General features: G+C 43.1%; 1 protein-coding gene and 1 pseudogene across 1 annotated transcript in view; one reads left to right on the top strand and one right to left on the bottom strand.

Moving 5' to 3' along the window:
- Positions 1-12911, bottom strand: part of LOC145396958 (putative glutamate receptor) — a 289079-nt gene that overhangs the window by 254718 nt on the left and 21450 nt on the right. The window lies entirely within an intron of this gene.
- On the top strand, positions 1103-1219 carry LOC145397315 (5S ribosomal RNA; annotated as a pseudogene).

The following is a 12911-nucleotide window of genomic DNA, read 5'->3' as shown; positions in this document are numbered from 1 at the left end:
AACCAAGGGAAATTAATAGTCACTTTAACTGATAAGGTGTGATATCCCAATGGTCGTAGATCACCAGTATACATTATACTTATGTGTGTGTGTGTATGTGTGTGTGTGTGTGTGTGTGTGTGTATGTGTGTGTGTGTGTGTGTGTGTGTGTGTGTGTGTGTGTGTGTGTGTAAGAGAGGTGTCTACTACCGCAATATTTAATCACAGCAGATTTATAGTCTCTCTCTCCCTTAAAATGTAGGAAACCTTTTCCTAACATGGTTTATGATGTATACTGTACTATACCTTTATTAGTTGTTTGGATTACACGTAATTAGAGAGATGTAAGAAGTACAGTAACCCCTAGCCGGCTGTGAGCGGAAGTATGGAGGGAACTGGGTGGGGTTATGAGTCGGAGGGAAAAGTTGGGGGTTTGGGTGGGAGTATTGGACTATGAGGAAGGGAGGAGGAGGGGATAGCTCTCCACCGTTCAGTGTTACACACACCTTAGTCCACGGAAAAGGAAACGAACTTATTCCGACGTCTGTTGATATAATGGTGTCTAAATTATTTGAGATGAAAGACTATACCAAAGAAAAGGAACCACATACTATTTGCCTAACTGAAACAAAATTATGCCCAAAGATATCAAATGATACCCTAAACTTAAAGAAATAAAATATATGGAGAAGAGACAGAAATTTTAGAAAAGGGACGAGGAATTATAATATTAGCAGAGAAAATCTACAAATCAAAGAAACAGAACTAGATATACCCTCACAAGCAGAACTGATTGCAGTGAGATTAACACATCTGAAGGGAAGGTAATTGTGGCAAATGTATACATGCCACCCAAAATAAACACTTGGGAAAGAGGCGAATATGAAGACCTGGCAGAAAGTACAATCTAGAGTTTAAGAGCATTTCCACATAGAATGGAAGAGAATCTGAAAGAATTATATTAACTGGAGATTTCAGTACAAATAGAAATTGGATTATCTGGATGTAAGAAGCCATGAAAGCTGAACAAAAGCTCCTGGACCCACTAACACGACATGTAAAGGAAAACACCAGAAAAAGAGGACTTGATGATCCTTCAGTACTACAGCTTATATTTAATAAGCAAGAATACCATGCCACGTTGAGTACACCGCTTCCCGTCCGATCAGCGAAGTTAAGCAATGTTGGGTCTGGTTAGTACTTGGATGGGTGACCGCCTGGGAACACAAGATGCTGTTGGCATCCCTACGTGTCAAGTGGGGTTGGTGGAGGATTAGTGCCCCTCCCTGTAAAACAATTAACTCTAAGCCCTTGACCACCCCGTTTGGGATACATGGCGTCTGGCAATGAATGAATGAAAAATGATATTGACAGTATAATGTATCACCCTCCATTTGGGAAAAGCAACCATGCAGTATTAAATGCAACTTCAGGATTGGATATGACATAGTTAACAGGAATGAGAGTTACAGAAAGGGCCTAAACTACAAAAAAAGGGCAGCCACCATATCCTCAAGAAGTACTTTTTAGAAACAGATTGGGAAATGGAGCTTAGAGAACAAGATTTACTGTAAATGTCATATAAAAAACTATATATATTTTTTTTAATAGGAGACGAAAATTTTACCCCTCAGCACAAAGAAACAGAAATGAAAATAATGAAATGGTTCAATACAAATTGTAAAAAATCAAAAGAAAAAAAGATTTGCTGTGGAATAGATACAGAAGACATAATAGTGAAAGGGCATATAACAACTATAAACAGGCAAGAAATTATTATACAAGGATAAGGACAGAAGCTCAAAGACAGCTTGAGGAAGACATTATAAATAAAGTACTGATCAACCTTAGCTCTTTTACAGCTAATTCCAAAGCTGAAGATAAAATACAGTCCATTACGGATGAGGGGATCATCGATAAACAAGAGAAAGATGTTTGTGAAGCACTTGTGGCACGCTGGCATTAAATGAGTGGAAATTGGAATGTACATCATCTACTTTTATCTTTTTTTTTTTTCTTTTTTTTATTAACAGGACACAGGAAGGAAAAACAAATGAATTAAAAAAAATATAACACTGGTCAACACAATTTTTCTGGCGTGACTGTTTGCAATGGATTATAGGTAATTTTGGGCTGCTGAATCCAAATTTGGTATCAGTTTTTGTCTTTCACATCAGGTTTTTGAAATATGGTATGCCGTACGTTTAATGAAAATTCACTATTTTACTCTGAAGTTTAAAGCATTGGCAGAGCAAAATGATTCACTTTTTTTGAAATATGATACTCAAACTACAGTGCAGTGCTTTTGTTTTTTTTCACTTTGCCGTTTTATCATCTAATAAGTATAAAAGAGCAAAATTGGTAAACCATAGGTCCATAGATATGGTAAGTTACACAATGTTAAAACAACAGTTTAATTTTATTCTCTAAAAAGTAAAAACAGTCATTAACACCACTGGGTTATTTCGATTGCAAAACTTTTTTCTCAAAGACATTCTTTTGTGTGAAATCTCTCATAAGGCTCCAGCAGTAATCAGCCATCATATTACAGTCCCATTGGCCTTGGTAGCGTTCTTCCATTACTTTGATATCCTGGTCAAAACGCTCACCTTGTTCTTGGCTCACATGGCCAAGATTTTCTGGAAACTTGACCAAATGGCTATGCAAGTAATGCAATTTCGTTCTCATCTTGCATCCCATTGCTTGCAAACTGGACAAGAGCTCTTTCACGATTTCTTTGTAGTTGTGTGATTTCCGGTTTCCTAAAACGATTTTCACAACATTGGCAAATGCTTTCCAGGCTCCTACCTCAATAGGAGACATTGAGACAACAAACTGTGGATCGTTCAGCAACTTTCTGATTTGAAGGTCATCGAATATTCCGGCTTTTTTCTTCACTTAGCGCAGGGAAAGCTAAGCATATATAGTAGAAACAGTTCCTGGAGTGATCAAGAGCCATAGCAAAGTGTTTAATTATGCCAAACCTGATACGAAGTGGTGGCAGAATAATATTATCCGGATCAATCAGTGGCTCATTTATGATGTTCCTATGTCCAGGTGTCAAGCTGTCTCTTAATGGCCACTCATCCTTAACCCAATGCTCTTCCTCTGCCCTACTATCCCAGTAGCAGAGATATCACGAGTATTTCGTGTAGTTGCTTTGTTGCCCCAAAAGGAAGTTCACCATTTTTAAATCAGCACATATCAACCAAGTATGATCATTGTATTTCAACTTTTCCAGAACAACTTTTATGTTGGCATATTCCTTTTTAAGGGTCACTGAGTGCCCTGTAGGAATTGATCCGAGTGTGTTACCATTGTGAAGCAAGACACATTTTAGGCTCGTTTTTGAACTGTCGGTGAAAAGTCTCCATTCATCGGATACATATCTATACAATCCCCTTTCCAAAAGAAGTCCTTCAACATCGTTGCAATAAACAAGTTTGTCATTGGAAGTGAAGTACTTCTGCAGCTTCTCTTCTCTGTTGCGATAAAATGAGATGATATTGCCATGATGAAGAAGATTTTTTTCTTTTAGCCTTGAAGCCAACAATTTGGAGGATTGTTTTGGCAAACCCAAGTCTCAAATTAAATCGTTCAACTCAAACTGATTGAACAATGAAGGTTGGCCTAACGAAGTTTCTGATGGATGAAAATCCACATTGATTTGTTCATCTCCACTTGAGGAAAGATGAGAGGCCACTTGCAAGGCCCCTTTGCCCTCCCCTCCTCTTTTATCCAGCCCTTAACCCGTGCCGTCCCGGCGACGTGAATTAACGCGGCAACATTGCAAGGTCCCTAATTTGCACAATTTTTAATTTTTGCGAGTGATTTCGCGAGTGATTTTTGGCATGTATACACGGGACACCTTCCTCTATTCCTCTACAAGATGCCAAGCAGGAACAATGCCTTACACCGCATAATCTCTCCCCCCCCCTGCACGCCATTGTCTCGGCAATTCACCTGTCACCAGTGACCTGGTCAATGAAGACATTCAGGGCCAGAGTGATTCCCCAGTCGATGACAATGTGGAGGACAAAGTTTACACAGCATTTGAGGAAAAATCAGTCAGAAATGATGATCAGGTAATGTGGGAAAAAAAAGGTCATGAATGGTGATGAGTTAGTGAGTGAAACAATGCTTATAATGCCTATATTACTGTTTGAAAACCAATGTACTCTTGTACTACGTATAAATTCGTACCAAGTAAATAAATAAATACTGTTTATGAGTGGATAAAATAGTTACCCTCCCATAGAACTCGTTTTCTTTGGTGCCAGCCTGTTAGAAAACCCAGTCAGGTAAGGAAGTACACGTACCTAAATCGTGTATTTTAAACCTCAGGTGAGCGATTTCTCTATGAATTTTCGATGTTTCTCACCGAAAGCGGATGTTTGGGCCAAAAAAAAAAAAGGTCCAAAAACGTCGGGATGGGGCGGGTTAAAGACACATAAATAATGTGGAATAGATGTAAATATGTAAAGGCAAAATTAGGCTTAGGTTTAGGCAATTAAACCAAGTTTGCTTTCCCAAAGTGCAACACCTAAGGACCTAAATCGGTTAATTGAAAAAAAAAAATTGCATACCTGTGGCATGAAAAATAAATATGGTAGAGCAAATCTGAGCTCATTTTCAGATTCAACACGCCACAATTAGTCAAAATCCATTATCAAAGACGATGCCAGAATTTTTTTTTTTTTTTTTTTAGACCATTGTGCATAGGTATCATGCTTAACCCCTTAACCGCGGGGCATCACTTTCGTGATGCTTGGGCACAATGGATCATACCACGGAGCGTCACTTTTGTGATTCTGTGTTATTTTGAATTCTCCCGGGCTTACAAGTGGTGGCTTGTATCATCTATCAGTACTGCCAATGTCCAGCAATAGTCAGGGCTCCTAATGTCATCTGTACTCCCATCCATTGTTGACAATTTAGCCATTTTTCCCCGTTCTTGACTCCCCTTCCTACCTCCCCTCCATTACCCTCTCCTCACACCTGCCCGGTCGCGCTGTGCTTGGCAAATTTTACCCGAAATTTTCCACTGATTTCGTACATTGAAATAAGCCCTATGGCCTATTCCTATACAAAATAATATATACAAAAAAGAAATAAAGTAAGTGATAATGCCATACACTTGGAATTAGCTAATTATCACCTGACAACGTCTCACGTGCACTCGTTCGCTAATTTTCCCCAGTAATTTCCCCTTGAAATATGCCGTATAATCTATTCTAGTAATAAAAATATATATAAGAAAGGAAGGGAGAAGCCTAAGTGATATTTACATTCAAATGGAACTACCTATTTTTTTATGTATTGTCGAGATTTCCTACCAATCATTTCATAGCATATAAATTAGCAGCTGTCACCCTACTGACATTGTCAACCCTTGCCTGCCCATATACGCCGCGTCATTCAGTTCTTTGTCGTACTCTGAGGTGAAACTATGTTGCACTCGCCCCCTCCATTTCTGCCGCTTCTGCACCCATTGCAAAGGGTCCTGTGACCTCTACCCCTAGAAAAACTCATGTGGGAAGCAGTAAAGGACTAAGTGACTCAGCAGTGGAACGTGAACTGGCAGAAATATCAATGATAATGATGGATGGTGACTTTGATCCTTTGGGTGAATCGTGTGATGAGCCTCGGGAGGAAATCTTGACAGAAACTCCAAGTACGAGTGTTTCAGTATCCCAAGTTATCCCTAGCTCCAAGGGAAAGGAGCCCTTAATGCAGCAAGGGAAGGAATTTGGGAAGGGAGTGAAAAGGCGGTGGGTTAGCCCCGGAACAATGGCCCAGCATGACCCAGCCCACCATGAGTCCCAAGGTGAATCACCTCCCCGGTCCCCCAGCCTCACTTCACTAATTTCTTCCTCATCTTCAGTGGAATTTTCTCCTGAGTCTTCGTCGTCCGAGTCTCCACCAGCACGTACAGTGAAGGCAGGCCATAGGGAAAGAGGTAAATCTCTTACTCGTAAAAGTAGAGTAGCAAGTAGAGTAAGGGCTGCTAGTGGTACATGGCAACCTAGGGTCAGTGAGAGTGACCTTGAAACAGCCCACTCTGCCTCACAGCCACCCTCCACCCTGACCCACCCTACACCGCCATGACAGGGAATCCTGGACACCTTCGTGTGGACGGAAGGTTCTGATTTCATCCCTGAACAACTTTATTTCGACGAGAGTTCCTCAGGAATACAGCCTGCCTTCACTCTTGACAAGGATGCTGAGTGTATGGACTTGCTTTTGGCCTTCCTCGATGACGAAGTCATGCAGCACATATGTGATGAGACCAACAGGTACGAGTCACAACGTGCTGCCCGTGGTGCAGGTGTTGCGAAAATGCAACAGTGAACCGTGCAGGGAGTGCAGGCACTGGGTCTCTCGCAGTCTAACTCTCTCACTTTATCTCACAGAGACTCATAAGTAGGCTTAGGATAATCATGCATTTGCATATGTGTATATGCAAATGCATATTCTAGCCATTTATGAATGTAAGTAAATATTCCTACTTTTTTTGTTTATTTATACGGCATATTCTTTGAAAATTTCTGAGTATTACAATAACTTCTTCAACCTGTAATAATATTAAGAGTCATTATATCCATCGGATCATAGTGAATTATATACTGCTTAATTGGCTGTGGGCGGGAAGGTCGTGACTTGATGGTCAATAGACAGCAGCTGAATGAGATGGATTCGTGCATCACCACTTGACTGACCAGAGTCTGAGATGCGTGCATTATATATATATATATATATATATATATATAAAACTTTGGAAAGCGTTCACCGAGTCACAGACTGCTTTGGCGGACACAATGGGTGCTGTGGTTGAACCAGTGTCGCATACTAGTATGCTTGCACCCAGTCGGCTTAAGGCGATCTGATTACACTTAGTTCACAGACTACAGACACATCCAAAGCCACTCCAACATTATAATTACACTCACAAGTATTTCTCACCCTACACACAGCCTCTACCAGACAGCCTAAGCCACTGGGTAGAGATACATTGGCTGTTTCGGCCCTGCTTCGGTAGGTATCGTCCCTGATTCGGTAGGGATAGGCTGGTCCTGCAGTGGACCTCAACAGGCAGATGATATATATATATATATATATATATATATATATATATATATATATATATATATATATATATATATATATATATATAATTGTTGCCTTAGTTCCTGGTGGGGTCGGCCGCTCATATATGATGTCCTCAGTAACTTGTGTCTGTTGCCTCCTCCTCCTCCTGGCCTAACTGCCTCATTTCTTTCTCAATTCCATCACTACACCTAATCCATTGTCTTCCCCTCGTTCCTCTTCCTTCCACCTGACTCCTCCATGCCAGCTTCACAGGATCACCTTCCTCCATCCTGGTCACATGTCCATACTACCTCAAACGTGCCTCTCTTGTTTTCTCCACAACTGACACAACTCCTGCCTCTCCTCTGATGTCATCATTCCTCCTCCTCTCTCTCAGTGACATTCCTCCCATCCATAGCAGCATTCTCATCTCTGTCCACTCCAGCTGTTTCTCTTCATTATTCCTCAGTGCCAAGGCTTCTGCACCATACAGCAATATAACAGCAACTTTGGAAGATGGCTTCATGTCATTACTCCATCTTCCTCACACACCACAAAGGAGGGCGCATTCCCCAGTTTGGAAGGCACTGGTTTACAAGAACATTGCCAACCGAGTGCTAACCCAACCTAATCATTGGCATTTACACAATCTATCAGTGACGCTTTTGCTCTTGGTTCGGTTAATAATATTTGTTTTTCCAAACAAATGTTAGAATACGTAGTACCAGACTGATGCACGAAGTTTATCAGAAACTCAGTAGAATAGAATAATTTGGTTAAGAAACACGTTTAAATGTAAGGGGACAAATAAGTCCTTCCTTCGACTTAATTCCCAGAAGGAATTATGAATCAGCTTTATTCTCCTCCACTGTGAGTTGTATGAGACAATAAGTATGTGATATTAACTCTTAAGGTGTGTGGAAGAAGTAGGCAGAGAAGAACTGCCTGTCAAAATTTAAAGCGTTTGGGCGAGTGTGTGTAATTCACCGGGTCGGTCAGGATAACGTGATTGGCGTGATAGTCAGCTCATTATCCTCCAGGAAGAGAGCTGATATAGTCCGATCTAGGGCAAGGCTGTGACCTTTACACACACACAACCATTCCCTACCTCAAGAGGAACAGTAACCTCCCACTTTGTTAGTGAAACTTTTCACACCCAATCTGGTGTGAACCCCTGTCCTACTAGATGGCAGGCGAAAGCATTACCACTACGCCAGTTGTGTGTGTGTGTGTGTGTGTGTGTGTGTGTGTGTGTGTGTGTAGGCTTGTTAGAACAATTGTGTGGACGGGGCGACTGCCACTGCTAGCACATTTGTAGATATTACATTACGAAAATTTCGTAAAACGTTAGGTGCATGCACAATTTGTAGCAATGCAAGTCTTACATAGTGCTGGTAATTTTGTGTAAGTGTCGTGTGTATTTTGTCAAATATATCACCGTCTTTAATTGCGACATTATGTCCTATGCATTTTAGATGACAACTGAAAAACAGACTGATTGTATTTTATTCCTGGCAACCGAGAGGTTACCACTGTGACTGTATGTAAGGTAATCTACTACATGTGTCAGAGAGAGAGAGAGAGAAATCACGCACGATTAATACTCGTATAATCACACATGCACGCACATAAGCATAAAGTTATATAGGCCTATGAAGATATAAGGGATTGGCGCTAAGAAAGTGTTGAGTGGAGTATGCTTAAATTTATAGTCTGGTACAAGTGCTCGTGGGCCCTTCGGACCTCTCGCACTTGCTCCTGCGGAGGGCTCTTCCGCTGCTGTAGTTTATTTTAGTTGTACCTATGGATAAAAAAATTCTACGGAGATCCTATGCCGGGTGCCTGGACCAGCGTTTTTTGGTCAGAATGTGATCGCTCATTAAATATAGTAAAAGTTTTTCAATTGTGATGAGACCAAGTTTTTTCATACCAGCAAATATTTTGCAAATTTTGTGCCAGTTTTGGTGAGATTTGAATGTGTAGTTTCGGCTGCCCAAAATACAAACACACACACACACACACACACGGCTAGTCCTATAGTATATTAGATGATGGACAGGCTCATCCACCCGTAAGCCGGGTAAGTGCCTATATGACTATGAAAGAATAACAGATTACGCTGTCATTCAAAAGGATGTATCTTCTTTATTCTGCCAGTGGTCGGTCTTAACAGTAGTTGACTTATACAAATATAAAATCAACTATTAAAAGATGTTAGATTAAGTATTCAATACAAGTTGCAATGAAAGTTCCTGTATATTTGTTAAGCAACTTGCTTGAGAAGCAGCTGAAATCAGTTCTAAATATTTGTGAATTCTCGGTCAACAATAGAAAGCTTTCTGATACGAAGGGACGGAATGACGGAGGTGAAGGATAAGGTTACATATCTGCGATACCTATTTGCTTAGGTATTGAACTCATTCCATCAAACACTGAACCATCATTAGCAACTTGCCACTACCATTTCTTATTAATAAAAATCGTATTGGAATGATTATCCATGCACAGTTTGTTGACACAGTTAATGGCTACTTAACCTCTCCCTAACACACCTACTCCCACCACCACCCCTCCTCTCCCCCATCACTCACCTTCCAAGCAACTCCAACCCCTGCTTCATCCCCAGCACTGTTACCAGATCATTTCTGTCTGTCGCTGCTGCTGCCATCTACACAGTATCCTGCCCGGAAATTTCTCCAACTGTACCTTGCTAAGCCATTTGTTGATAACTTATATGAAATGTTAGTGCTATGAGACACGAGTGTTCGTGGAGATATTGTTAGGGTGTACATCAGGTGTTGGGGGAACCTTAGAGGAAGGAGGGCAGAAAATGCATATATATATATATATATATATATATATATATATATATATATATATATATATATATATATATATATATATATATATATATATATATATATATATATATATATATATATATATATATATATATATGGCACACACCCACGGGTGCCAGTGGACAGGTATTACACCGTGCTAAGACACTGAAAACTTATCGTTTATGTGAAGTGTTCATAAATGGTGCAGCGATTGGCCGTATGGAAAGATATAACATCACTTGTGTAGTTCTACTCTCAATGGAAAGTGCTGCATGACAATGACTAATATCTCTTGTTTTTCAGCAAAGAACCTATAGCTCAGACTGGACTTTTGTGTCTCAGTGCTTGCCACGATGGAGAAGAAAGGTTTGTCTTCCGAGGAGTGGCAGAAGGTTTTGTTTGAGGAGCAGACTGAGAGCAAGGAGGATGAGGTGCTGAGCACTGCTTTGAGTGGGTAGGAGGACTGAGATGATGTCCCATGCCGTTCCCATTGGGAGGCTTTGCCCCGACCCCTACCACCACAGGAGCAAACACCACCACCAGCGGCGGGACCCTCAGTCCAGCCATTGTCCTCGCTTGGACCTCAGCCATTGCTGTCGCTTGGACCTCTCACTCCTTCGGCCATCGCGATCTTTCCACCTCTAGCCTCCAATTTCCCCTTGGCCGAGCCCATGTCACTGGTTGCAAGGCCTAGTTATATGACATTGGCACCTGCACCTGCCACAGTGTCTGCAGCACAGCTGGTGCAGGATGCGACTGTCATCATCCCCTGCCTGGTCAACAAGGGTGCTGTCTCCAGCAGCATTCATCCCCTTTGATGTGTTGCAGCAGCAAGAACCAGCCTCGTCATCTTCCTCATTGGAGCCGTCACCACCCGGCTATGGAGAGCAGCCTAGGACTGCTCGAGGAAGCCAAAGGGTGTCGGTAGGCTGACCCACTGCCACCTCTGTGGGAGGTGTTGCCGCAGAGGATCCAGGGTGGAGCAGTGGCCCATTCACACCATGTAATGGGCCCTTCACAGGATCCCCAGGAATAAAGGTGGATCTGCCAACAACGCCCATGTGGTTCTTCCAGCTTTCCTTCACCTGGGAGTTGTTGATGTATTTCACCTGCGAAACTAACAACTATGCATCATTCCTGGGGACTGTGTTGGATGCCTGGTTCATCTGCAATGAAGAGATGGAGTTGTACTTCTTCATGGGTATCGTGGATATGCTGACGATCAGACACTGCTGGAGAAGTTCACTGCTCCATGATTATCCACAATTCAGGCAAGTGATGAGTGGGCACCATTTCAGGGCCATCCTGAAACATTTCCACCCCTTCAACTTACTCGCCATACCCCATGACAATTGCAATCAGCTCATCAGAGTTCACACGGTGATGGAGTACCTCCTTCAGCAGTTCCAAGACACCTACCTACCCGAGGAGCACCTCAGCCTTGACGAGGGCTCACTGGCGTGGAAGGGGCAGCTCAGCTTCCACGTGTACAACCCCATGAAGCCCTTGAAGTACTCCATCAAGCTTTACATCCTGGCTGAGGCTTCCTTGGGGTACATATGGAACTACAAGGTGTATACAGGGCAGTAGAAGACTCTGGAGAACACTGTTTGGGCCTTATAGAACCGCTGAAGGACCAGGGATACAAAGCTTACATGGACAACTATTATAACTGTATCCCTGTGCAAACGACTCTCCAGTGCAGGAACCAGTGTGTGTGGGACCCTACACCTGGCAAGAGGAGCACCAAAGCAGCTGCAGGCCATCACCAGAGCTAAGAGCTTGCCAGAGGGGGGCATGGCAGCAAGGCACAAGGACAATGTGATGGTATTGCTGTGGAAGGGCAAGTGCATTGTCAACATGGTCTGCACCTTCCACAGCACAAGCACTGTCTCAAAGCAGGTTTGAAGGAAGGCCAGGGGTCCTGACGGGAGGACAAACTATGTCCATAGACCATGGACAAGCCCGTCGTGGTGGAGGACTACAACCAGCACATGGGTGAGGTGGACCACGTCGACCAGATGGTCCAGTATTACCCCATCCAGCATCGGACCCTGAAGTGGACCAAGAAGATAACATTCTACTTCATTAAGATGGCCATCTTCAATGCGTTTGCCATATATAAGAAGTGCTTGCGTGGGTCAGTCAGTCTGCTGGACTTTCTGGAGAAGATAATCCTGAAGCTCCTTCAGTTCAACAAAGCAGAGTGGCCCACATCAAGGCACGTCATCCACCATGCCCCTGACCTTCCAACTCGACGCCCAACAGGACCTCTGGCACAGGCGCCAACACCACCATCTCCTGGGCCAGCATCATCTCCTGGACCAGCACCAGCACAGGTGCCAACTCCACCATCTCCAGGAGCAGCACCAGCACAGGAGCCAATGCCACCATCTCCTGCAGGACCAGCATGGGTGCCCAGACGACCATCTCCAGCATTCCTTGTCTGTCAGGAGAACCTGCCACCGCTCCCATGGCAGGCCCTGCAGCTGCACCTCCAGGAAGACAGGACCAGGGAAGACCAGGAGGACATTCAACCAAGCGTCGACGAGTCATTGACGAACAGTGCAGTTGGATTGCACACTGAGGCATCGATAGGAGAGGATTCCCAACTGGAGGAGGCTCCCATGTGCCCTGTGTGCCCTGGGGAAGATCAGGAGGGACACAAGTCACATGTGTCCTGTTTGTGATGTGGTGCTTTGCGTGGGTGATTGCTTCGAACGGTACCATGCCGAGCTAAGTATTCCCTAGTGTAGTGTACACACATGCACACACACACACACACACACACACACACACACACACACACACACACACACACACACACAAACACACACACACACACACACACACACACACACACACACACACACACACAATCACTTACACCCTACCCAGCCACACACACACACACACACACACACACACAATCACTTACACCCTACCCAGCCACACACACACACACACACACACTACATAACTCCTCATCTTCAAACCCCA

Source organism: Coenobita brevimanus, chromosome 40 (genome assembly GCF_032717465.1).
Source record: "Coenobita brevimanus isolate Jiangsu-jjx chromosome 40, ASM3271746v2, whole genome shotgun sequence".
NCBI lineage: Eukaryota > Metazoa > Arthropoda > Malacostraca > Decapoda > Coenobitidae > Coenobita > Coenobita brevimanus.
This window is presented reverse-complemented; position numbering and strand designations above follow the sequence as displayed.